Genomic DNA, 10266 nt, shown 5'->3' on the forward strand with positions numbered 1-10266 from the left:
GCATTGAAGATTGCGCGCGCAAATTCAAGCGGCCAGCCAGAGACGGTGTCGCCAAACGTGTTCTGCTTTTGTTTTCGCAAAGCCAAACAAGAGAGCGATAAAAAAACTTGAAACGGGATGGTAGTAAGGATCGAACCCGAGTCAAAGGCTGAGCAGTCTCGTGTCCTATCATCTTCGCCATGAGGACAACTGAGATTAATTTTATCTGGCCATTGGAATTTGCAACGGCGTGACAGGCTAATTTCAGTTCTAATTAAATCGGAAACGGCACAATGTATCGAATTTTTTTTCTCAACGACTGTTTCTCTGCTCAGTCTTTCCTTATAATCTTTTCAGACTGTTTCTGACCATCATATATGTGTGCGATTTGATCAGTTTCCTAAATTATGTACTGCTGTGCATCTTTAAGAGTGCATTACCGCTTGTTTCTGGCGTTAATAATGGATATGGTTTGCACCGAGTGTTTAGTAGTATGCATGAGAGTCAGTCGCTATGTGGACACGTCTCTTTTTGGCATTAAATTGACGACTCCGAAGGTCAGGAGTAAGTTAGGTACCGCTCAATATCGGTGATTATAATTCTGACCTCCTAGCGTGCGGCATGCATGGGAGCATACTCGCAAATATGACTGATGGTAGGATCCTGTTCTGCCAGGTTCCCGAAAGGTGTGTTACGGTCGCGATTTAACAAGGAAGTCGCCAGACACGGTTCAAAGACTAGCCTACGTTTATTTGAACAGTTCTGTCTCATTATAACAAAACATCCAGCCTGAATATGATTAATTCTTCGAAAGATCATATACTACTAATACACAGACAGCCCTGCGCGTGATACTAGTCAAACTACACATCAATCGCGCCAGCTCAGTACGGCCTTTCTATCAATCGCGAACTTCGAAGTAAGTCAATAAGTATCTGTAATTTTGCTCTTACAGTCTTTAGGTTGGCTCTGCGACATTTAGTGCTCACGAACGTAAGATGGCACTATTGTCTTCACCTGTGGTACATTGCAACGTTATCACATCAGTCCCCTTTGCGCTGTTCCGACCTAAGGATGGCCATGACATTCTCTGTTTGCACCATAGAAGAAGACCGTTCCGTAGTTCGTTTTTTGTTATCTGAAGGTGTACCAGGAGCAGCAATTCATAGAAGACATCCAGCACTATAATATTGAAGAAGTCCGTGGCTTGATTCTGAATAACAAACGAATGACTGCTGATGATGTTAAACAAGTTGAAGCCCATAATTCGCAATAAACGCAGAGGTTGATTTTCGGAAGGTGTTCTTCTGCTGCATGGCAATATACGTCCATATATCAGTGCTCACACCGTTCATTCTGTTCAGATGTGATTCCAAGAGGATCAACCATGAATTCAGAGGCATAGTTGAAGACTCTGAATAAACTCAAGGACCGTTTCCGACGATCGGAGAAGAATCCATCAGAAATCTTGCTCCAACACGATAATACACGCCCACACACAAGTCTGAGAACACGGGAACATCTCGCCAAATTGGTTTGGACATAATTTCTTCGTCCTCCCTACAGTCCAGACCTGGCACCCTCGGACTTCCATATTTTTGGGACCCTTAAAGATTCTCTACGGGGAACAAACTTTGAAGATGATGAGAGTGTCAGTTAACAATAAGTACGTTTTGAGAAAAAATGTGGGTCATTACTTATTGAAAGATCCTCGTATATACTAGTATATGGACACAAACACACACAATATCGTAATCTCAATCAGGGTGCATATCACCAATTCCAATTGACCACCGTGCGCATTTGCATCCTTACAACCTGCTCTGCAGTAGTCTCTGTTTCTTCAAGATGTTTCTTTACAGTGACTGTATAGTAGGTAGTGTCCTTCCAATCACAAACTGTTCTACTGGGTACATATCTGTCCAGTGCATGGTCAACTATTCTTTTAAAATTGAGCCAGCGTTTCTGAACACACTCCTATCCTGAGCTCAAAGTTTCAAGTTCCTCACTGATATATGACATTGCTGTCTCCTTGTCTAATCTGCTGAGCACATAAATCTTTCTACATGCTTTAGTTGCCCTTTGTACTTTCTTAGTCATTGCTGCTACAACTGCTTTGTGGTCACTGATACTTGCTTCGATACGGACAGCCTTAAAAAGGTCAAGTCTATTTGTTGCTATTAGATCTAACATATTACCATCAACAGTGGAGTTTCGAACCATCTGTTCGAGGAACATTTCGGAGAAGGCATTCAGTAATGTATCAGAGGATGTCTTTTCAGGCCGACAACTAACAAAACCGTACATTTGATTATTGGATGATTAAAGTCTCGTCCGATAATTACAGTATAATTGTGAAACTTACATGCTAGTGAACTGAGGTTGTTGGAGTGTACTGCATAGAGTGACTGTCTCGTCCCGTCGGATTATTATCTGTTTGGTAAATTTTAAGATGCTTTAAGACACCGTCGGTCCAGCTCCGATCATGAGCTGAAGGAAGTGGCAGGGATGGGAAAAACAGACTGGTCACACACGTGATTCACTGAGATTTATGATAGTCCCCTGGACATTACAAAAGGCAGGACATAATTCCCAACAGGACGTGTGACCACCACGAACTGCACTGCATGCGCTGTAACGCGCTCCCATGCTGCCCACAATGTTGAAAAGAGTTTTTCGTGGTAAGGCGTTTCATTCCTCCACCAGCGCGTGTGGCAACTGGTCGTTGGAGCATGTGCATGTGCTGCAATACGTTTTCCCAACGAATCCTAAACGTGCTCGTTGGGATTTAAGCCGCGGGGGAAGTAGCAGTACTGTCCATTTGCTGGATATCTTCACGTTCCAAGAGCTCCTCCAGAAGCGCTCTTCAGTGGTGTCTTACGTTCATATGGCGAGACGTGGGAACACGCAATGCACCCAGGAACATTGTCGAACATGATCGTTTTGTAATTAAATGTTTCCCTGAGACATTTAAGTCTCTTTTTATTGTCTACGATAATGATCGAAGCAGACGAAATGAATTAAAATTTGTGCTGCTTCGATCATTATCGTAGATAATAAAAAGAGACTGAAATGTCTCAGAGAAACATTTAATTATAAGATCTATAAGATCACCGATGGTACAAGAACGACTTATTACCTCCTACGCTGGGGTGATTGCCAATATCGGAGAGCCCTGGCAGCAGTGACAATACATAAGCGAGAAATGAATTGGGGTTTGTGTTCGTGCAGAATTGTTCACCATTGTGCTGTGGTAGTGTAATGGTTAGCATTTCTGCCTATCAAGCTACAAGATTCGGGTTCGAGTCCCGGCCGCCGCACAAATTTTAATCCATTTCGCCTGCTTCGATCATGATCGTTTTGGTTTTCCGGGTGTTTTGATGCCAGGAGGCACTGACCTTCAGATCTTTGAACAAGGTACAGTGCTTCGTTTCAGGGGTGTATTCGCCTCTAACTTCATTTTCATTGCATACACCAACGGCCATCCAGCGTCCGTGCTGGTGGAGGAATGAAGCGGTCTACGCACAAGAAATCCTTAGCATCCACGTCGACAAGTACGCCAACAAGTGGTGGGCGCCCTCCGCCCCCCTCCCCCCTTAGCTCCCAGAGAATGGAAAAAGTATGGTGTATTCAGACGTTTTTGTTTTAAGAAAACATTTAAAAGTCAGTATTACACTGTAACATGGCTGGATCTGAAATTTTTTATGGTTACTTACCAGTCGTCAATCGTCTTCCAAATTATTAAAAATATACCGTACACACAGGCCTAGCCCCCCCCCCTCCCCTTTTCCCCGTGCTACAAACTATTGTATGGACGCCCTTGCATGCGGAAAACGTGGGAGCACTTTACAGAGCATCTGTTGCTGTCTGTAGTGGACACATAACCTATTAAGAACCATATCCAGCCTTTTGTAATGTCCTGGGACCATTATAAATCGCGGCTACTTCAGCGTAATTATTTGTCTTTGAATAAAAGCGTTGTTTCTGTTCGTCTCTTGCCGGCCGGAGTTAACGTGCGGTTCTAGGCGCTACAGTCTGGAACCGCGTGACGGCTACGGTCGCAGGTTCGAATCCTGCCTCGGGCATGGATGTGTGTGATGTCCTTAGGTTAGTTAGGTTTAAGTAGTTCTAAGTTCTAGGGGACTGATGACCACAGCAGTTAAGTCCCATAGGGCTCAGAGCCATTTGAACCATTTTTTGTTCGTCTCTTGGTGTATTTCAGTTACTTTCTGTACTATACTGTGACAGTTCTTCTGTGTGTAGTCCCAGTTTCATTGATCTATAATACTTGGGAATGATACGTCATGCGAAGGTTAGTTTAGTCCTTACGTTGTGCGCAACCAGGAGACATCACATTAATACAGTGCAACGTCGCCTCTAGCCTTGATAATGGCTTCAATTTGGTGAGGGAGAGAGTCCACCAATTCCTTCAGGAACACCAAATGCAGCTGAAGGCAATAATTGATGATCAGATCGCAGAGAGTTACTAAAAAAGCCACATGAAAATGTACCGCTGACCATCATACAGGTATCAAAATGGTTCAAATGCCTCTGAGCACTATGAGACTTAACATCTTAGGTCATCAGTCCCCTAGAACTTAGAACTACTTAAACCTAACTAACCTAAGGACATCACACACATCCATGCCCGAGGCAGGATTCGAACCTGCGACCGCAGCAGTCCTGCGGTTCCAGACTGCAGCGCCTAGAACCGCAGGGCCACCGCGGCCGGCTACATGTATCACTTAAGTATCCTTTCACCATAAGCAACATCATCACAGTTACCCTAAATCTCCAAAGAAACTGATACAGGCATGCGTTTTCAAATATAGAGATATGTAAACAGGCACAATGTGGCGCTGTGGTCGGCAACGCCTATGTAAGACAAGTGTCTGGCGCAGTTGTTAGATCGGTTACTGCTGCTACAATGGCAGGTTATCAAGATTTAAATGAGTCTCAAGGTGGTGTTATAGTCGGCGTACGAGCGATGTAACACAGCATTTCCGAGGTAGCGATAAAGTCGGAATTTTCCCACACGACCATTTCACGAGTATACCATGATTATCAGAAATCTGGTAAAACATAAAATCTCCGACATCGCTGCGGCCGGAAAAAGATCCTGCAAGAACGAGACAACGACAACTGAAGAGAATCGTTCAACGTGACGGAAGTGCAACCCTTCCGCAAACTGCTGCAGATTTCAGTGCTGGGCCATCAACAAGTATCAGCGTGTGAAGCATTCAACGAAACATCATCGATATGGGTTTTCGGAGCCGATGGTCCACCAGTGTACCCTTGATGACTGCACGACATGAAGTTTTACGCCTCGCCTGAGCCCGTCAACACCGACAGTGGCTGTTGATGACTGGAAACATGTTGCCTGGTCGGACGAGTCTCGTTTCAAATTGTATCGAGCAGATGGACATGTACGCGCATGGAGACAACCTCATGAATCCATGGACCCTACATGTCAGCAGGGGACTGTTCAAGCTGTTGGAGGCTCTGTAATGGTGTCGGGCGTGTGCAGCTGACAGGTGACACATGCGTAAGCATCCTGTCTGGTCACCTGCACCCATTCTTGTCCATTAGCATTACGACGGACTTGGGCAATTCCAGCCGGACAATGCGACACCCCAGACGTCCAGAATTGCTACAGAGTGGCTCCAGGAACACTCTTCTGAGTTTAAACACTTCCGCTGGCCACCAGAGTCCCCAGACATGAACACTATTGAGCATATCAGGTATGTCTTGCAACATGGTGTTCGGAAGTGATCTCCACTCCCTCGTAGTTTTATGGATTTATGGGCAGCCCTGCAGGATTCATGGTGTCAATTCCCTCCAGCAATTTTTCAGACATTAATGGAGTCCATGCCACGTCGTGTTGCGGCACTTCTGCGTGCTCGCGGGGGCCCTACAGGATGTTAGGCAGGTGTACCAATTTCTTTGGCTCTTCGCAGTGTAGTACATTGCAGTCCCTGTGTTGATTCGACTAACGATGCAATATCCTTCAGACATGCAAGCTTGTCAAAAGAACATTGCATCGTACATCGAATCAGCACAGACACTGCCATATACTATTTCATGCCTTTGATAAATACGTCCCTCCCTGGGCGGGAATCACAGAATTCGTACGAGCACAGGACGTAGATAAACGGCGGCATACGGAAGTTTGGGTTGGCCCCGTAGGTGTGCTTGGATCGCTTATGCGGTTAAGGTGACCGCTCGCGTTAAGCAGGAAATCCGGTTCAAAAATGGTTCAAATGGCTCTGAGTACTATGGCACTTAACATCTGAGGTCATCAGTCCCCTAGACTTAGAACTACTCAAACCTAACTAACCTAAGGACATCACACAGATCCATGACCGAGGCAGGATTCGAACCTGCGACCGTAGCGGTCGCGCGGTTCCAGACTGAAGCGACTAGAACCGCTCGGCCACAACGGCCGACAGGAAATCCGGATTCGTGTCCTAGTCCAACACAAATTTTCATTATCACCAATACATTGTACAGCTGGAGTTTCACTGTACTCGCAATTGCCAATACATTTCTTACGTCATCACAACTGTCGATTCGCTTGTGTTGTAGGAAATATGGGTACACATGATCAGTAAGTTGGTGATGTAGGAAATGTGATCGCATCAGTGGAACCATTAGCTTCCAGACTTACGTTTATTAGGATTACTTGCGTGTTTCATTGTCCTCTTGTCGCCCTTTTCGTTTGTACCTATAAAGACGATTCATGTGACAGTTAAAAATACGTCGACAAAGTTGATGTTGCAGCTATGGTATGATACTGATGCTTCGCAGTCTAGATGAGAAGATGTTTATGATAATGAGACCGTGAAGAATCTTAAGAGGCATGTAATATTGAATGAGGGACAGTTAGAACGAGGGAGGAATGCTTTAGAATGTGATTTGCAAGGAGTGTTGCATAATTTGGTCGGTAGGATGGTTATTTGTCGGAACGGGGAGTCTACATCTACATCTACATCTACTTTTATACTCCGCAAGCCACCCAACGGTGTGTGGCGGAGGGCACTTTACGTGCCACTGTCATTACCTCCCTTTCCTGTTCCAGTCGCGTATGGTTCGCGGGAAGAACGACTGTCTGAAAGCCTCCGTGCGCGCTCTAATCTCTCTAATTTTACATTCGTGATCTCCTCGGGAGGTATAAGTAGGAGGAAGCAATATACTCGATACCTCATCCAGAAACGCACCCTCTCGAAACCTGGCGAGCAAGCTACACCGCGATGCAGAGCGCCTCTCTTGCAGAGTCTGCCACTTGAGTTTATTAAACATCTCCGTAACGCTATCACGGTTACCAAATAACCCTGTGACGAAACGCGCCGCTCTTCTTTGGATCTTCTCCATCTCCTCCGTCAACCCGATCTGGTTGCTTGAAGTTCCTGCAGAAGGCAACGGACAAGATATGAAGGAGCGTGGTAGGTAAAATGTGGGTGTAAAAAGCGCAACGGGATACATGAGTTGGAGATAAGAATGTATGACTTGAGGCAGTGACAAGGTGTTTCCCAATTTACGTACTGGTTCGAAGGTGCTCTAATCTCTTCAATCCTGAGGTCAGATTATATGAATTAAGAGTTTCTATTGGTGGACAATGCGTTGTTCTGAGGCAAAATAAAGACTTATATATGACATTTAAAAATTGGGGTGATTCGTTATAATTGTAGGATATGTACCATATATACTACACCAGGACTTGAATGAATTTGTTATTCCAGTATTAATATGTTTTCAGAGTTTGCTTTGATGAATTACATTAATAAATTCACAACTGTAATGCATAAATATATTTATGTAAGTACCGATAAACGTTACATTATCGTTATTATGTGAAAACACAAGCGTTGGTGTTCTCTTGTTCCATGCCGAATGTAGACCCAAAGATTAAAAAAAAAAGGAGGGTAATGCTGCTTTGCTGCGAGAAGATAAAAATCACTTGTTCGATAGTCTTGGTAGTATTGTATTGCCACGTTACAGCATATTACATCAGATTTAAAACACATTCTGGTTCAAAATTACTACAAATAAACAGAAATAACGTTAAGTTCCGAAGCTACGCTGACACTGTAATACATAACTTGCTTCAAGAAGATACTACCACCTACAGGAAGTACGCAGGAACAAAAACAAGTGATGTGCAGAAAGCATATGGTGTAAACTATATGGCCGAGCGGTTCTAGGCGCTTCAGTCTGGAACCGCGCGACCGCTACGGTCGCAGGTTCGAATCCTGCCTCGGGCATGGATGTGCGTCATGTCCTTAGGTTAGTTAGGTTTAAGTAGTTCTAAGTTCTAGGGGACTGATGACCTCAGATGTTAAGTACCATAGTGCTCAGAGCCATTTTTGTAAACTATACGCTACAATCAGTCATGACAAGCTTTGTTTATTCCCCGAGCTGGAAAAAAATTAAAGTTGCATGTAGCATATACACAATATAAGAAGGACTGAGGAGGCCAGAAAGGGAATAATGTGTAGACACTGGGTCAGTTGGCGAAGGCAAGTAGGTTTCAAGGGGTTTCTAAAACTTGAAAAGCAGAGACACAGGCTAGATTGGCATAGGTGATGATCGGATGCATGAGGCATTTGTAGGTAACGATAGAAGTTAAAGTGTGTTGATCCCAAGTGTGACCTGTTAGTAGTTTTAGTAGTTTTAATCAGTTTCGGACCCAATGTTGAATGCCGGCCTGGGTGGCCGAGCGGTTCTAGGCGCTACAGCCTGGCACCGCTCGACCGCTACGGTCGCAGGTTCGAATCCTGCCTCCGGCATGGATCTGTGTGACGTCCTTAGGTTAGTTAGGTTTAAGTAGTTCTAAGTTCTAGGGACTGATGACCTCAGAAGTTAAGTTCCATAGTGCGCAGAACCATTGTTGAATGGTGAGGAAATATGCATTTCAGGTTAGTTTTTCTTGCCAGTTGAGACCTTAATACTTTACTGTGTTAGAGGAGTTGGTTGGTTGCAGATGGAGAAATTGGAACAACAGAATCACCAAGTGGTGCAGACAAGGATGGCGGATTGTATTTCGTGTAGCTTTATCTAGAGTTTCCGTTTGTTAGACTATTCGATCAAGAAATTCAGCTGACGCTGGAGGAAGGCGTGAGAGACGTGGTGCGTAACTGGGTGGGATGTGTCGTCAGCATACTCGTATCGCAGCAGACAGATAGTGGGGGTTTCGGAATGTCTATAGTATAAAGGACGTGAAGGAGAAGGGTCAGAACAGATCCTTGAGGCACTCCAGCAGTAGGGAGAAATGAGTTAGCAGGCAGGTGTGATAATTTGTGACCTACACATGGTGGTGAGATGACGAAAACACACTTTTAAGCTGATATACACTACTGCCCATTAAAATTTGCTACACCACGAAGATGACGTGCTACAGACGCGAAATTTAACCGACAGGAAGAAGATGCTGTGATATGCAAATGATTAGCTTTTCACAGCATTCACACAAGGATGGCGCCGGTGGCGACACCTACAACCAGCTGGCATGAGGAAAGTTTCCAACCGATTTCTCATACACAAACAGCAGTTGACCGGCGTTGCCTGGTGAAACGTTGTTGTGATGCCTCGTGTAAGGAGGAGAAATGCGTAACATCACGTTTCCGACTTTGATAAAGGTCGGATTCTAGCCTATCGCGATTGCGGTTTATCGTATCGCGACATTGCTGCTCGCGTTGGTCGAGATCCAATGGCTGTTAGCAGAATATGGAATCGGCGGCTTCAGGAGGGTAATAAGGAACGCCGTGCTGGATCCCAACGGCCTCGTATCACTAGCAGTCGAGATGACAGGCATCTTATCCGCATGGCTGTAACGGATCGTGCAGCCACGTCTCGATCCCTGAGTCAACAGATGGGAACGTTTGCAAGACAACAACCATCTGCCCGATAGTTCGACGACGTTTGCAGCAGCGTGGACTATCAGCTAGGAGACCGTGGCTGCGGTCACCCTTGACGCTGCATCACAGAGCGCCTGCGATGGTGTAGCCCTACTCAACGACGAACCTGGGTGCACGAATGACAAAACGTCGTTTTTTCGGATGAATCTAGGTTCTGTTTACAGCATCATGACGGTCGCATCCGTGTTTGGCAACATCGCGGTGAACCCCCATTGGAAGCGTGTATTCGTCATCGCCATACTGGTGTATCACACGGCGTGATGGTATGGGGTGCCATTGGTTACACGTATAGGTCACCTCTTGTTCGCATTGACGGCACCTTGAACAGTGGACGTTACATTTCAGCTGTGTTACGACCCGTGGCTCTACCCTT

This window comes from Schistocerca nitens, chromosome 1 (genome assembly GCF_023898315.1).
Source record: "Schistocerca nitens isolate TAMUIC-IGC-003100 chromosome 1, iqSchNite1.1, whole genome shotgun sequence".
NCBI classification, from domain to species: Eukaryota; Metazoa; Arthropoda; class Insecta; order Orthoptera; family Acrididae; genus Schistocerca; species Schistocerca nitens.